The 13,404-nt window shown below is 41.6% G+C and overlaps 1 non-coding gene across 15 annotated transcripts in view; it reads right to left on the reverse strand.

The window, feature by feature from the left end:
* LOC128706550 (uncharacterized) overlaps positions 1-13,149 on the reverse strand; it is a 77,041-nt gene extending 63,892 nt beyond the window's left edge. For 3 of the 15 annotated variants that reach the window (XR_011392453.1, XR_011392451.1, XR_011392450.1), the window contains exons 1-2: positions 11,559-11,617; positions 4,923-5,911 (exon numbers count right to left, since the gene is read on the reverse strand). This is a non-coding gene — a transcript (uncharacterized protein). Of the gene's footprint in view, positions 1-382; positions 689-4,922; positions 5,912-11,558; positions 11,639-13,121 lie in introns of those variants that run through there. The other 12 variants (XR_011392446.1, XR_011392456.1, XR_011392449.1 and 9 more) reach the window with 10 other exon arrangements.
* Positions 13,150-13,404: the final 255 nt, after the last annotated feature.

Consider the following 13,404-nt stretch of genomic DNA (forward strand, 5'->3'; position numbering starts at 1 on the left):
TTTATTTAAAAATGACATAACAAACAAACCTGTAAAATTAAGTTTGCCTAAAAACGATCTTAATATAATTAATCTGTACTTACAATTTAATGAAACTACTGACAAAACCTACATGATTGGAAACTAAACTAAAATTTTCTCTTACATATTTAAAGATGTATTTTTCATTTGTGTTAATGTAAAATTAATAATTTTGTACCAAAAGAACCTCAAAAAACTTGCCTAACCTTATTATAACAAGCACAATTTCATTTAGCCTAAGCCAGCTAAATATATTTTGGATAATTTTACAAAAATTTAAAAAACACAAATGAAATGTATTTTTTTCATTAGGTTCAGAATGATTTTTGCAAAATTATTGCATACACAAATTTTTGCTTGCCTTATTCGGTAGGAAGAGCATGGTTATTTAAGCCAATATCGCAAGTTTTCCCAATTTGGCAACACACACAGGCGCACACACACACAGGCGCGCACACACACACAGGCACGCACGCACGCACACAGGCACGCACGCACACAAAGTATTTCTTCAGCCACAGTTGTTAGGAAGTGGAATAGTCTGGCAAGCGATGTAGTGGAGGCAGGAACCATACATAGTTTTAAGACGAGGTATGATAAAGCTCATGGAACAGGGAGGACTGTAGCAGTCAGTGAAGAGGCAGGGCCAGGAGCCAAGTCTTGACCGCTGCAACCGCAATTAGGTGCGCGCACACACACACACACACACACACACACACACACACACACACACACACACACACACACACACACACACACACACACACACACACACACACACACACACACACACACACACACACACACACACACACACACACACACACACACACACACACACACACACACACACACACACACACACACACACACACAAAACCATTAAATTCCAAAAATCCTACGACACTTCAATAGTTGTAATAACGCAGGCACAAGCCAAAAGCCCTCTGACAAACTAAAATGCCCAAAGATATGGAATTCATTGCCTGAATCATCAAAAGGTCCCCTGTATGCCAATCAATTCAGAGCTATTGTTAAAAAGCACTATGTCCATAACATTAACCAGCAATATGCTACACAAACAGTAACTTCCAACTATCAATTAGCCTACCTGCAACTTCCGAAGATCTATTAGTCTTTTCCCATCTGCTTTATCACTCTGTTTTATCACTCCAAGAAACTTAAATCACTGAATAAATCTGAAATGCCATACTTAAAACTGTACCATTGGTCATGTAGCTAGCTTTTTGTGCATGGAGTTTTAGTTAGCAGCACAGGAAATCCTACTTAATATAGTCTAATTCTTAAATAATCTAGTTTGTCCAAAATTCACTGTATACTAGCTTTTTCTGCATAATGTTTTAATATGTCAATTTCATTTTTGTATCAACAAGAATTAAAAATTTAAACATCCCTTGAACCATGGAAAAGCTGGTTACCAGTCTAACCTCCATAGACTTAATCAACTCAATACTTTCTAGTTATCCTCCATAGTTAATAAACCTAGTTAATGATTATAAGTAAATGGTTGAGCAACAGCTATTATCTAGGGAAGCAATGATAAGCACAGGAGGATATGGTCGAGGTGTATAAATGGAAAACAGGAATTACGATGTAAATGACATGCTTCAAGTATCTAACCAAGACAGACTTGCCACAATGGTTTAAAGTTGGAAAATTTTAGATTTAGAAAGGATATAGGAAAGCTCTGGTTTGTTAAGTGCTGTATAAAAGAACATAAAGAAGGAACACCGCAGCTGGCCTACTGGCCCATGCGAGGCAGGTCCAAGTCTTCTACCGGCTTAAGCCAATGCCCCAACCTAGTCAGGTCAGGTCACATTCACTTGAAGGAACACGGCACCTGACCTAGTAGCACAAGCTAATCAGGTCCAACTCTCACCCACCCACACCCACTCATGTATTTATCTAACCTATTTTTAAAACTGTACGTTTTAGCCTCTAACTGTACTCGGAAGTTTGTTGCACTCATCCACAACTACATGTATTACCAAACCAGTGCTTTCCTATATCCTTCCTGAATCTGAATTTTTCTATCTTAAAACCATTGCTACGAGTCCTGTTTAGGCTCGATATTTTCAGCACGTTATTTACACCCCCTTTATTTATTCCTGTTTTCCATTTATACACCTCAATCATATCCCCCCCATAATTCTACGCCTTTCTAGAGTACAGATTCAGGCCCCTCAGTCTATCCTCATAGGGAAGATTTCCGATACATCGGATCAACTTTGTCATCCTCCTTTGTATGTTTTCCAGAGCATTTATATCCATTCTGTAATACGGTGACAAACTGTGCAGCATAATCTAAATGAGGCCTAACCAAGGATAGAGAGTTGAAGAACAACCTGAGGACTCCTATTATTTATGCTTCTTGATATGAAGCCAAGGATTCTGTTCGTTTTATTGCGAACACTTACGCACTGCTGTCTTGGTTTCAGATTACTGCTAACCAGAACTCCTAAATCTTGTTTGCAATCCGTAATATTAAGATTTACATTACGTATTTAGTTCATGTGGCATGGCTATTTTCCTACTTTCATTTGTCTATATTAAACTGCATCTGCCACTTCTCTGACCACTGCATCAATATTCAAATCTTCCTGGAGTGCTCTAATGTCCTCATCAGAATGAATTCGACGGCCTATTTTGGCATCATCGGCAAACTTGCTTGTCGCTCTTTAAGATAAGATTTCATTCGGATTTTTAACCCCGGAGGGTTAGCCACCTAGGATAACCCAAGAAAGTCAGTGCGTCATCGAGGACTAATTTATTTCCATTGGGGTCCTCAATCTTGTCCCCCAGGATGCGACCCACACCAGTCGACTAACACCCAGGTACCTATTTTCTGCTAGGTGAACAGGACAACAGGTGTAAGGAAACGTGTCGAAATGTTTCCACCCGCCGGGAATCTAACCCCGGCCCTCCATGTGTGAAGCGGGAGCTTTAGCCACCAGGGGTCCCAACACTGACCCCTGTGGAACACTGCTCGTGATGCTTCCCCACTCTGATTTCTCCCCATTTATGAAACTCTCTGCTGCCTATTTGTCAACCATGCCTATCCAGGAAAAAATTTCTCCTATTCCATGTGCCTTTAATTTTCCTCAATAGTCCCTGATGTGGGACCCTGTCAAATGCCTTACTGAAGTCCATGTACACAATATCTTATTCATTACCATGATCTACCTCCTCAAATACCTTAGTGAAAAAGTTAATTTTTAAAACCATGCTGAGATTTGTCGATTAATTTATGCTTTTCAAGGTGGCTACAAACTGCCTCAGCAATTATTGATTCCATAAATTTTCCCACTACGAAGGTTAGGCTTATTGGACTATAGTTCGAAGCTAAGGACCTGTCACCTGCTTTGAATGGAACAAACTCCTGAGTAGCATCACTGAAGCTGAAATGCTGCATTATTTTAATAATAGGCAAGAGTGAGTGCTCCTTTCATAGGGTCTTAATGTTATGGCAAGAATCAACCCCCCCCCCCACACTAACAAGTAGTATATCATACAAAGCTTTTATTTACATTGGAATGCTTATGCATTTCAATAGTTACTACATTGAACATATATCCTTCACAATTTATGAGTACAGGTCTGAAATCTGATTGTAAGGATAGCCACTGAATGGCTTGTGTTCCTTCTTATGTACTGTATAGGTAAAGCATTAAAATTAACTATCAGACAAAATCAGTATATCTCGATTATAAATTACCCCTCCCCCTCCCCCCCCAAAAAAAAAATTTCCATTGGTGTCCTTAGGAAGAAGTGAAGGTGAACGCTATACCAGCCAACACTTGTATCAACAATTTATAAAGCTACTCTGGGTTTACACTTTAATAACACTATTGTTCCACTCTTACAAAACTTACCAAACCACTGGTTTCCTAAATAAATTGTTCTAACTTCAATCCATTGTTAAAAGTCCTTACCTTGGTCGGGAAACTTTTAGGTCTTTTATATAAAGCGCTAAACCTACAAGGGTCATACAGCGCCGAGGTCATTTATAACTCCTTGTGCTACTAGGTCAGATGCCGTGCTCCTTCCTTAAGTGAATATGACCTGACCTGACTAGGTTGGGGCATTGGCTTAAGCTGGTAGGAGACTTGGACCTACTCGTGTGGCCCGGTGGCCTGGTGGCTAAAGCTCCCGCTTCACACACGGAGGGCCCGGGTTCGATTCCTGGCGGGTGGAAACATTTCGACACGTTTCCTTACACCTGTTGTCCTGTTCACCTAGCAGCAAATAGGTACCTGGGTGTTAGTCGACTGGTGTGGGTCGCATCCTGGGGGACAAGATTAAGGACCCCAATGGAAATAAGTTAGACAGTCCTCGATGACGCACTGACTTTCTTGGGTTATCCTGGGTGGCTAACCCTCCGGGGTTAAAAATCCGAACGAAATCTTATCTTATCTTATCTCTCATGGGCCAGTAGGCCTGCTGCAGTGTTCCTTATGTTCTTACTTGTTCCCACCTACCATTTATATACCTCACTCATATCTTCCCCTAAAACTAGGCCTATCCTGAGGGCAGATTTACTTCCCTTACTCTGTACATATGTTATACCATCTTAAGAAATTATGATACAAGGTGTCTATTTTGTCATTAATGTTTCCCACATATGTCCATTAGTAATTATTTAGACATAGGCACAACTAAGTAAAATTACCAGTGGAAATTACCTGGGATAACCCCAAAAATGTCAAGTGACTTTACCAGTGTTGTTGTAATATATGAAGTATAATAATATTGGTAGAATTATCGTCCATGTGACATGTCAAGATGTCTTATTAATGAATAAAGATACCAGATATATACTAAGTTAATTTACAAAATTTGTAACAGATAAGTGAACTGGAGATATAAATCCCTATATATACCTGTTAAGCCTTATAATGCCTTGTTCCTAGGCCTACTACGTACACGTGTACTCGTGCATTGTCCTCTTCGCTTTTGGGCTGAGTGGACGCACTGCGCAAACAGCTCCTGCTTTCTCTGGTGCGCAACTTCCTGTTTTCACCAAGATGGCTGCCAGCTACCGCAGGAGGAGCAACACCGTGTGTGTTGACCTTGTTAAAGGGGCAATTTACCCTACGAATGCCCCTGTTTTATTACCAACGATTATTCGGGACACGTTTGGCATTGAAGTAGAAGAATTGCACGGAGTAGCACTTAATGGATCATCACGAATCTTCATAAAGTTCTGCACAGTGGAGGCATATGAAAGGACGGTGACTCAGTACCAGGAGAAGAACATCACCATATCGTCTGGTCTGGAGGTACGCCTGCGAGATGCCTCAAAATACTACACCTGGGTGAGGATCCGCAACGTTCCTTTCGAGGCAGACGATGTGGATATCCGAGAGACATTTCAAAGATATGGTGAGGTGCATGGTATAACTTTGGTTCGATGGACAGAGGGAATCTATGAAGGGTTGCCGGCTGGATCTTACACCGTCAAGATGTCTTTAAGAAGACCTATTCCATCGTATGTTGTCCTGGAGGATTTTAGGACACAGCTGTACGTGACCTACGCGGGACAACGAAAGACGTGTCGCCTGTGCGGCGCTTTTGACCACATGGCGGCCGGATGTGGTAAAGCAGCAGCGCCGCGGCCTTGGGAACGGCAAGTAGACACAGTCTCAGGCGGAACCTCTGCCGAAGTCTTTGAGCGCAGCAGGCAAAGGTAATTGGGCGGATGAAGTGGAGGGTGAGTTAGAGAATTGTGTGACACTACCAGTGGCTTCGGATGCTCCCCCGCAAGCGGGCCCGGGAGTTGAGCAGCAGCCTGTGGGGGTGGGAGAGACCGGTGATCCACAGGAGTTATCTACGCCCCTACAGGAGATGATTAAGTCTTTCCTGGACGTGCCTGCGGAGGAGAACCCAACTACAAACAGGAGAATTCTGATGGTTGAGAAGGACTTGATTGAGCAGATTCCAGAGCCTCTGGGGTCAGAGCCTGGCATGTTGCAGTTGCTACAGGTGGAAGCTGAGGTGCACAAGGGCAATGGAAATACTGATATGGAAATTGAGGGCACATCTAGAAAGAGGGCTGGAGGCTCGTCAGATGAGGATGTTATAACACCAGCTCAGCGTACAGGGAAGAAGACGTGGGCAGGAGTGATTAAGAAGGGGCAGGGTAGTGCACAGGGGGGGGAGGGGGCACAGGTGGGAAAGAGTGCACAGGAAAAGACAGAAGCAGCAAAAAGTGGAACAGACAGGACACAGAGGAAAGCCACCCTTTCTGAATCTTTAAGTGTCTAACGATAAACGTGAATGGCCTTAGAGCTGACGGTAAACGAGTATGGTTGGAGGATGTTTTGCGGCGTTTTAACATTGATGTGCGTTTTATTCAAGAACACAATTTCAAGTATGGCAGAGAGTTGAGGCTGAACGGTTTTAGGATGTATGTTGGTAGTTCAGGGAAATTAAAGGGTGGGGTGGCAGTGGCAGTGAGGGAATCCAGCCCATTCCACGTGCTCAAGTGGGAAGAGGGAGGGGAGGGGAGGGTGGTGAGGGTGGAAGGGATATGGGGTGAGATTAGAGTATGTTTTCTGGGGATATATATGCCGGCAGATAGTAACATACGGGTAAAGGTGCATTTTGTAAGGGAGTTTTTGCTTTTCTACATGCGGGGTTTACCAATGGTTTCTATAATAGGTGGGGATTGGAATTGTGTAATCAGGAATAAGGATGTGGAGCCGAGAGGGGCAGGGTGTGTAATTGGAGTATTGAGGGATTTGTTGAGGGATGCAGGGGTTTATGACATAGTCAGGGGCGATGGGTGGAAAGTAGAGCACACGTTTATGCAGAGGGGTTATGCTGCCAGGTTGGATCGTATATATATAACTCGAGATATAACAGTAGAACGTGTAACGACGATAGATTTAGGTTTTTCGGACCATCGTGCCGTTTTGGCAGAGATGGCATGGGAAGGGATGGTTCGTAGGTATGTGGGTTATTGGAAAATGAATGTGAGGCTACTTCAGGGAGAGGGGGAGGGGTTGTTTTTTAGGGAATGGTGGAAGCAACTATGGGAGGCTCGCAACGAAGAGGAGGATGTCTTGGAATGGTGGGAGACGCACGCTAAATTGCAGATTAGGGAGTATTACCAGCATAGAGGAAGGGATGAGCCGAGGTGGAGGTATGGGTTACAGAAATATTTAGAGGGGCAGCTAAATGATTGTTATGAAGGGGGAGGGGGGGCTAGACATGGAGAAATAGAGGTTTTAAGGGGAAGATTGAGGGATATACAAAATTCTCGTTTTGATGCGATACGTGTGAGGGAAGGTTTAGAGGAGGTTCTATGGGGTGACAAACCGTCAGGATGTGTTTTGAGGAGATTTAGGAATAGGCAACAGATGACCACGATTATGGGATTAGAGGTGTGTAAAGGGGTGGGGGGATATAGGGTGGGGCAGGTACTTAGTACCACCGATGGAATGAGCAATTATGCTGATTATTGGTTTAGGGAGAATTTTAAGCAGAGGGAGGGAGGAGAGAGGGAGGGAGAGATTCTGGGAAAAGGAATTCGAGGTATTTTAGGGGAGGAGGAGAGTGCAGTAATAGAGGGTAGGATCAGTGAGGAGGAGGTGGAGGAGGCGATAATGGGCTTGAGTAGGGGAAAAGCGCCGGGCATTGATGGAATTCCTAATGATTTCTATATTACACATTGGGATTGTATGAAGGAATGTCTGGTCCGGTTGTTTAACTGTATGAAGGAAAGGGGAGTGTTGGGGGAATCGCAGGGCACGGGGGTAGTAGTTTTGGTCTATAAGGGAGGGGGGGGAAGACCTTGGGAGCTTTTAGGGCGATCTCCCTCATGTGTGCAGATTATAAAGTTTTTGCGAAGGTTTTAGGTAACCGTATGAAAAAGGTGCTTGACCGAGTCCTACATAGAGGACAGTGTGGGATTCCAGGTCGAAGTATGCGTGAGGGGCATGGGAGAATTAAAGATTTTGTGGAGGGTAGACAACGGGGGGGGGATCTTGGGGATTGATTAGGAGCAGGCTTATGACAGTGTAGATAGACATGTTGTGGTGTATTTTAAAAAAACAGGGTTTTGGTGATGAGATTGTGCGCTGGGCGACTACTTTGTATACGCCTGCAACGGTCAGGGTACAGGTTAATGGAAAGTTAGGGTTGCCGGTGCAGATGGGGATGGGTTTGCGACAGGGTTGCCCCTTGTCTCAAATCCTCTTTGCATGCATGCAGGACCCTTTTTATAGGCTTATAGAGGAAGGAGTGTGGGAACAGGGAGAGGTGGGTCCTGGGAGATGTGGTATTGTGGGGTATGTGGATGACACCACAGTTTTGGTAGGAGGGGAAATAGGATTGGGGAATGTGGGACGTATAATAGAGATCTTTGGTGGGGCGACAGGGATGAGGGTTAATGGAGCAAAGTCAAAGTTATTAGAAGTAGGCACGTGGGTGGGGGGAGGGTTGGGGGAACAGTATGGGTGGAACGTAGTGGATAGAATTAAGATATGTGGGGTTGTGTATATGGCGGACGCTGGGGAGGCACAGAGAATAAATTCCAAGGAAGTAGTGAGTAGAGCGATGGGTAGGATGCGCGGGTGGAGGGCTGGGGATGTAACATTGCAGCAGAGGGTGGTGGTAGTAAATACACTTGTGTACAGTAAAGTGTGGGGCATGGCAGAAATATATCCCCTGAGGTCGTGTGATATTCAGGAACTGGAGAGGGTGGTTTTGAGGTATGTGTGGGGTTATGGGAAGCCATGGCTACGGAAGGAGGTGGTGATGATGGGCGTGCGGCAGGGTGGGCTGGGTCTTATACCTTTGGACACACGAGTGAAGGCAGTGTATGTGAAGCAGCGATACTTGAGGGTGGGAGGGGAGAGGGGTAGAAGGGTGGGAGAGGTCATGAAGGATGTGCAAAAATGGTGGAAGGGAAAGGCACTACTGGAGTGTGAAGATATGGTGCGAAATTTGTTGGCAGTAAGGGAAGCAAGAAAAGTAAGGGTAAGTAGGCTTGGGAGGACAGGTTGGCAGGGTACAGTGATACAGGGAGTAGCTACATACCCAATGTATGATTGGAGGGGCATTTGGGAAGACTTTCGGAAGATCAGATTAAAGCCAAGGGTTCGTGAAGTGGTTTATAGATTCTTTATGGGAATTTTAGCTACAAGGTCAGTGCTATATAGAATGGGTTATGTAGGTGCTGGCACTTGTTTGCATTGTGAGGAAGAGGAGACGGCTTTTCATGCCATATATTTTTGTGAAAACTTGGGTTTAGTAAGGGCATGGTTAGCGAGAGTTCTGGGTATAGTGGCAGGAGGGGGGAGAAACATTTCGACTTTGAGGGCTTTGCATTTTGATGTGGGAGGGGTTTCCAAGGACATTTGGAGGGCAGTGATGTATGTTGTGGCAGATTTTTTGTATGTGTCTTGGTGCATGCGGGAGGTGGGGGGTGAATGTAGGGTGCGGGCGCTTGCGGCGAGTGTGTATCGTACAGTATGCAGAAATAGGCTACTATATGGGAGGTTGTGGGTAAATAGTTTTCCCTTGGGTTATCGTAATCTGTCGGTTGGTGTAATGTTAGGGTTGGGTGTAGTTTAGAGCTGGATTGGGCTGGTTCTCCCTAAACTGGCATTCTTGTTTTTTTTGAGACTAGTGGAGGATGGAAGGTGGAATAAAAGTGTGTGGTAGTGGAGCATATGGGTGTGAAGTCGTTAGGAATAAGGGGGGGCGTAGGGGGGGTGAACTGGTGACTTTTGGTTAAGAGACAGGGGTTTTATGACTTTCGACGTCAGGTACGAACTTGAGCATGGAAGGGAACGTGAGTTTGTGTTTTTCTTTTAATACAGATAGCATGGGGTCAGGGGATGGCAGGGGGTGGCTTTCTGAAGTGTCTTTTGCCAGGTTGGTTTTGTTAATGATTGAGGTAGTACTGCCCGGTACATGTTTTATTAGGAGCCATAAGTTATATTGTGTAACTTAGTGCGTGACAGAGTAAGTCTGATATTGCTCTGGAACATTGTTAATAAATATATATATCTTGTTGAACATAATACATAAAAAAATGGGAATATGTATTAGTGAGGAAAAATAAAAAAGTATCTGGAGTTGTTAGGAGGATAGAAGTTATTTGTAGTGTAGATGTAAATTTTTTATTGTCTCAGGACTTGAATGTTAATTTTTTTTTAGTCAATGTAAATGTGAAAGTTTATTATTAATAATAATATTGATGTGTCAGAATGGTGAAAATGTCTAATAAGCTCAGACGGTGAAGATGGGGTTTTCCTTTTGATACTAAATGTGTATTTTGCGTTGAAATGTAATTTATAAGTAGGTTCAAATTTACTTAGTACGTCTTTGTTATTCTGTAATAGTATGTTGGTGTGATCATGTAATTATTAGTTATTTCTTCTTATGTATCCTTTGCTGCGCCAGAAGTGTGGCACTCAGTCAGTCCAGCAAAGGAGGTGGGGTAGGGGTTGCTATATAAAATTCAAAAGTATAATAGGATGCAATAGAAATACTGTTAAAAAAAATGTGAAGGTAATGTTCTTGAAATGTAATCTGTTTGTTTTTTGTCCTATTGTCTTATGTATGGTTTTAAATAACATAAGTACAAGTTCTTAAGTGTTATGTAACACTTCATTAAATATCTAAGTTAGTACTGATAGTTCTGGTATACTTACCGTTATTATTATGTAATGTACGTCGTAAGTGACAATATTATGGTTAGGAAGCCTCGAGTGTAAGGCATTTTGGGGATGGTCAAGGTGGTGTTTAGTGGTGCACTGTATATAACAGACACATGTAAAGTAGGATGGTTGGGTTAGAAGGTTCACTGGACCTCGTGTATTATCATGATGTCAGAGTTACCATATATGGGAAATGTTTAGTTCAGGTATAAGGATGCATGTTTGCATGGTAATTATATGGGGTACTGATTATGAATTATATGGTGTACTGTGATTATGAATTATATTTTGGATACCTGTTTGTTCAGGGATTGTGGTCTTCTATATATTTATTCTTTTATGTTGTAATACAAAGTTTTAAATAAAATATAAAAAAAAAACTCGTGCACTCCACGTGTACTCGTGCACTCCACGTGTACTCGTGCACTCCACGTGTACTCGTGCACTCCACGTGTACTCGTGCACTCCACGTGTACTCGTGCACTCCACGTGTACTCGTGCACTCCACGTGTACTCGTGCACTCCACGTGTACTCGTGCACTCCACGTGTACTCGTGCACTCCACGTGTACTCGTGCACTCCACGTGTACTCGTGCACTCCACGTGTACTCGTGCACTCCACGTGTACACTACACAAGTACTCAAACACTACCTTCCACACGCTCTTATAATGAACTAACAACTTCAGTGACAAAATATAATCTTTAAATCCATCCTCCACACACAACATACTTCCACCTAAACTTATTCATCCACCCAACAATACATTAACATGTATACTAAGTATCAAAGTCATGTACACAAGTGCTGGTATATAATATATAAGAAGAGAGAGAGATAACGTACCTCAGTGTTGAGAGTCTCCAAGATAAAGAACCGTCACTCGTCTCCCTCACTCACTCTCACTTATGTTCACTTCTATGGTTCTTTTCTCACTATTTTTTTATTTTTTTCAATGTTTTTTAGGTATGGTTTATGTTATTTGTAATAAGAAATATTCATTTTTATAGTGTTTCAGGTAAAAAGCTAAAAATATGGTTTTAAGAGTATAACTGCCACTAATTTTGATGTTTTTGATATGTTCTCCTCAAGTTTATATTTTGGTAATAATAATAATAATAATTGTGAGAGCAATCATTTTTTTAAGAATTAAATATTCATTAATAATTGTTATTAAATTCCACTTAAAGTCATTCATCTATGACTATATTTAAATTTCTGGCTTTCTTTTGTTCCTAACAATGTTCTATGACATATAAACTACATTATCTGTTTACTACATATCACACTAAAAACTATGCACATCAAGGGCCCCAAAATTTGGAATTTATTACCAGAAAATACCAAAGTAACCCGGTCAGAAAATCAATTTAAAACTCTTCTCAAAAGCCACTTAATGACCTTAGACTAATTGTTCAATACTTAACATTACCAACAAATATGTTAATTAACTAGATCTTAAAACTTCATGACTAGACAACTAAGTTCATATATTGACACATTATCACATACAAGTATACATACCATATAAAACTTGTATTAAACTTTACTAAATTGTAGCAGTCGTATATATACTGTAAACTACTGTAAACTAAACTACTGTAAACTAATCTACTGTAAACTAAACTACTGTAAACTACTGTAAACTAAACTACTGTAAACTAAACTACTGTAAACTGCTGTAAACTAAACTACTGTAAACTACTGTAAACTAAACTACTGTAAACTACTGTAAACTAAACTACTGTAAACTACTGTAAACTAAACTACTGTAAACTAAACTACTGTAAACTAAACTACTGTAAACTGCTGTAAACTAAACTACTGTAAACTAAACTACTGTAAACTAAACTACTGTAAACTAAACTACTGTAAACTGCTGTAAACTAAACTACTGTAAACTAAACTACTGTAAACTAAACTACTGTAAACTAAACTACTGTAAACTAAACTACTGTAAACTACTACTCAATCACGGTTCATAAAAAATACGTGTTGATTACATGAATATATCCTTTGTTTGTATAAATTAGATTCACTTATTATTAATAGAAATACTATACAAGTATAATAATTTGTTTAGTGGTCAGTAAGTCATTACATTAAGTGAGGTCATAATGGCAAGACATAATAATTTGTTTAATGATCAGTAAGTCATTACATTAAGTGAGGTCATAATGGCAAGACATAATAATTTGTTTAGTGATCAGTAAGTCATTACATTAAGTGAGGTCATAATGGCAAGACATAATAATTTGTTTAATGATCAGTAAGTCATTACATTAAGTGAGGTCATAATGGCAAGACATAATAGAGGTTCTCCTTGCACTCTGACCCATCATTGTAAATATATAATCTCAATGTACTACTTGCAAGGAAATAAATGAATCTTTATTATGCACCACATACCCATGGTGTGGGTGGTAACCACCCAATACCCATGCGGGGTATGGGGTGGCTATCACCCCATACCAGGCCTCGAGGTGGATCAGGACCTGATCAACCAGGCTGTTACTGTTGACTGCACGTAAACCGACGTACGAACCACACCTCTGCTGGTCAGGTACTGACTTTAGGTGCCTGTCCAGCACCTTGAAGACAGCCAGAGGTCTATTGGTAATCACCTTTAAATATGAAGGGAGGTAGTTGAACAGTCTTGGGCCCCTGACACTTACTGTGTTGTTTCTTAGTG

The sequence above is a fragment of the Cherax quadricarinatus genome, chromosome 26 (genome assembly GCF_038502225.1).
Source record: "Cherax quadricarinatus isolate ZL_2023a chromosome 26, ASM3850222v1, whole genome shotgun sequence".
Lineage (NCBI taxonomy): Eukaryota > Metazoa > Arthropoda > Malacostraca > Decapoda > Parastacidae > Cherax > Cherax quadricarinatus.